Here is a 4,353-nt window from a genome sequence, read left to right on the forward strand (position 1 = left end):
ATAGATTACAGGATAGATTAGCCAACATTTGAACAATGTTCACACTGGTGTCCTAAACCCTTGAATATATTAAACTCATTTAATCCTTAAAATGATCCCATGAAGGAGGTAACATTTTACAGATGAAGTTTTTTTCCCCAAGGTCACACAGCTGGTAGGGAGCAGAGAGCTCAGGCTTGTCTAGTTCTAATTCAAACCCAGTCTTGTCTCTTAGCCGCTTCGATGTTGTGCCTCTTGTGAATCCAGGTTTGTTCAGGTAATTTGAGCTGCACTGGACGCTTTTCTGTATGCGAATTTTCCGCTGTTGAAACCTTATCAGAAAATGACTCCCCTTGCCACCCAGTTTTTTCTAAATTCTGTTGACTTCTTTGGCTCTCTTGGTGTCATAATCAAGAAATGAAAGCTGAGTAGAATGTTATCCTAAACTAGATAGTCCAGGAGTGACAATTTACCCCCACAGAGTGCTGTAATGCGTTTAATGGTCAAACACAAATGACTTCATAATTTTCATGTATATATAATACATTTTACAAAATTATTATTATACCATATTTATGTATTATATGTACTTTTTAAACCCAGCACTTATAAGCATTTTTTGTCTTTAGATATTCTTTAATGGTATATATATTTAATTTGGGAGCTTATACTAATTTTATTAGATGAATATCCCATAATTTATATAATGATTTCCTTGCCTTTGGACATTTAGATTGTTGGAGTTTTCACACAATTATGAACCATACTGTAGTGAAGAGAGTTGTGTGTAAACCTTTGTTTACATTTCTGATTATTTCCTTAAGTTAGACTTTACAAGTATAATTACTGTATCAAGGAGTATGAGTATTTTAAAAACTCATTTATTTCTAGAAAGTGTGTCAATTTAGCATCTCACTTTAGTGACTTTTCACTGAATCCTTGACTCAGTGTGTTTTAGACTTTTTTTCAAACATGTTTGTCAATTTTTAAGCAAAAAATAAAATGTCATCTGTTTAATTTACATTTCTTTAATTATTAGATAGTTGCACCATTTCCTTGTATGTTTGGAGTTGCTTACATTTCTCCAGTAACTTTGCTGGAATGCGTGTCTTCACTCCACTAACATACATTCATTCACATGTTGTTGCTGTCTCCTTCCCTGCTTCCATTCATAACTCGTCGACACCTGTTCAAAGTTTCATTGAAATGTTCTCTGCAGTTTTGACAAACTACCCTCTTAGTATAAATCAGTGTTACTCAGTACATAGCAAAAATACGGGTTTACAAATTTCTCTCACAATTTCTAAACACAGCAGTGAGCTTTGGGTGATGCAGTTTAGACCCAGAAAAGGAAGACACCTGGGCACCAGGGTGAAGAAGCACACACAGACCCAAACACTCTCATTGAGACTTTTTTAGAATAATACCTGGTAGTTATGTACTCAAAATGGAGCAGCCTTACAAAAATGAATGAAATAATGCCATTTGTAGCAACATAGATGGACCTAGAGATTATCATACTAAGTGAAATAAGTCAGAAAGAGAAAGACAAGGGGAGTTCCTTGGTGACCTGGTGGTTAGGATGCTGGACTTTAACCACCATGGCCTGGGTTTGATCCCTGGCCAGGGAACTGAGGGTCCCGCAAGCCGTGTGGTGCAGCCAAAAAAGAAAAGAAAGACAAATACCATATGCTGTCACTTATATGTGGAATCTAAAATATGACACAAATGAACTTATTTATGAAACAGAATCAGACTGAACAGACATAGAGAACAGACTTGTAATTGCCAAGGCGGAGGGCGTGGGGGCGAGATGGATTGGGAGTTTGGGATTAGCAGATGCTAACTATTATTATATATAGAATGGATACACAGCAGGGTCCTAATGAAAAGAGTATGAAAGAGAATGTGTGTGTGTGTGTGTGTATATGTAGAACTGAATCACTTTGGTGTACAGCAGAAATTAACACAACGTTTAAATCAACTATATTTCAGTAAAATAATTTTTTTTTAAAAATGTGGCAGGCTTTCTAAATGATCTTAAGTCTCTTAAATTTCTGTCACCCTCTGAACTTGAAAGCCAGACTCTAGACTGAGGTAGAGGCCTTCTCTGGGGCCAGAGAGTCCCTGGAGAATGTGGCCTCCGTGCAGTTGCGGGAGGAGGAAGGGCCTGCGTAAGCAGCTTGTTTAGCTGCTCTTTAAACACATGCTTGCCAAGGTTTTTAAACAGCCTGCTAAATTCTTAAAATTCTTTTTCCATGTTGTGGCTTTGATCTATAAGATTACAGAAGCTATACTGAGGACCTGCCTTTTTTCATTTTTATCAGAATAAATGCCTGTCTATGGTGTGACTTGTTTTAAGCTCAGTCAGTGCCTATTAAAGGACTTTTTAGACATTGAGCCTTAAAATCGCACCCAACTTTGATATCTTTCCTACAAATTTCCTTTTTTAACTCAGTTGCCTCAGTTTCCCAGTCTGAGTGTGAGAACTGTGCTTCTGTAGCAGCTTTTCATGAACTCATGTGGGATGCAGGGCTTTGAAGATTAAAAATTGCCACATAATTATAGGTTATTTGTTGAATTATATTTCATCTGAGTAATAATCAAAAGCTTTCTGATTTGGTACAGGTTTCTACAGGAAATTGTAAAAGGAAAAAATCCAATATTTGTGTATTATCTCAAGGAAGCAGTTTCTTCTGATTTCTTATTATTCTCTTTGTCTTGCTGTGCACGGTCCCAGGTACTTATGAGTAAAATTCTACCAACCTGAGAGCTCTGCTTGTGATTATGAATGTGGTTAAGTACAAAGGTTGTTAGTCTTTCTAAAATGGTTCAGCTTAAGTTATAGTGATACAGCCCTGTTAGGAAACTGAAGGCTATTACATGCAATAACCAGAAACTGCAAATTCTGATTTAGCAGCTTATAACCTTCATTTCACATTTTTAGGAACACTTGATTTCTACCTAATGGTAATTAATGTACAGAAGCCAGAGGATACTTTTCAATATAGTGCAAATTGTACAATACAATACAATAAATGCCCAGTACCTGGGCCTTTTTTTTTAAGCACCTAGGCAGTTTTTGTCTCCTCTGCCCTCTCATTCCCAGAGTAAAGGCACCTGTGTGCACACCGGCACAGACACTTTTTGGCACTCGTGTTATTCATGTGTTTCAGGGACCTAAATTCAGATAAATTCCAGACCCTTGGATTAAAGTATATGCTATTCTTTCGGAATGTGAGCCAGCAGTATTTATTAAACATCTGTTACAAGAATAATCTTGGTCCTGACCCTGTAACTGGGAAGGATAAATAAAAGATAGTCTTCAGAAGCTCAAGTTGAAAGGTTAGAATGTCCAGGGCAAATACTTTCCTGGGACCTGAATAACAAATTCAGGAGAAAGCACTTGGGTCCTTCGATGAAATAAATAATGAGAGGATCCAGGAAAGAGAGCTCATGCTAAGGAAAGCACTGGCAGAGAAAGCACCTTTAGGGACACGGTGGTGGGGTAGGGTGGAAGGAATAGGATAGGAACAGGACCTTTTGTGATGGGTCTTAAAGGGTAGTTAGAAATAATGTTTCCAAACCCCTTGAGCCTCATGTGTTCAGCTTTGTGGAGGTGGTTTGCAGCAGGGTTAGTTCTGGGCTTGCAACAAAGTTAGTCCAGAGTGAAGGTCCATCTTTCTCGCCTGCTTTTTCTCCCAGCTTAGAGTTGTGAGGTCTCAGTTGCTAGTGATAAGTCCCCTGTTGTGTTAAGCATAGAGAAGAAAGATGCCTTTGAGCAATGACTGAATGTTATTGAGATTGGGTTAGTAGGGAAAAGTACAAGGTAGTTGGAAGTTGCCAGTTACCTGGACTGACACAATTATCTGTTTGAATAGATGATTTCAGTGACACAGACCTTAAAGATGACTGGTTCTGCAGAGTCTGGTTTGATGAACGTGTAATATTTTACCATCTTTTGTTCATGTTTATTTTCCCCAGAGCAGTATTCCCTTCAGTTTTTAACCTGATTTCTTGGACCCCAGGAATAAAGGAATGGGGAGCAGTAGGATGAGAATTCTACCCCCACTACTGAAAGGTAGTCTTTTTAGATAAACCTTTACCTCATGGATGAGAAAACTTAGTAGTCAAAGATAGTGATGACTCTTAATGAATGCAGTTTCTCAGGGTTAATCATACTCTCTTAAGATGCATGGACTCAGGATTTTCACCGTTGGGTGTATTTTATAAAGTGGAGTCTGATAACAAGGGGGCATAATATTTTCTTTTTTTACTTGGGATTTCAGAGATGCCACTGCTCTCAATTTCATTTTTTAATTAAAATCCATAAATGGCAGATTTAAAATTTTGAACCACAGAATGAATCAGAAA

General features: G+C 37.7%; 1 protein-coding gene across 6 annotated transcripts in view; it reads left to right on the forward strand.

The window, feature by feature from the left end:
* Positions 1 to 4,353, forward strand: part of FAM222B (family with sequence similarity 222 member B) — a 54,218-nt gene that overhangs the window by 34,961 nt on the left and 14,904 nt on the right. The gene's annotated exons all lie outside the window — the stretch shown is intronic.

Source organism: Giraffa tippelskirchi, chromosome 3, assembly GCF_054371585.1.
Source record: "Giraffa tippelskirchi isolate mGirTip1 chromosome 3, T2T-mGirTip1v1.2.pri, whole genome shotgun sequence".
Classification (NCBI taxonomy): Eukaryota; Metazoa; Chordata; class Mammalia; order Artiodactyla; family Giraffidae; genus Giraffa; species Giraffa tippelskirchi.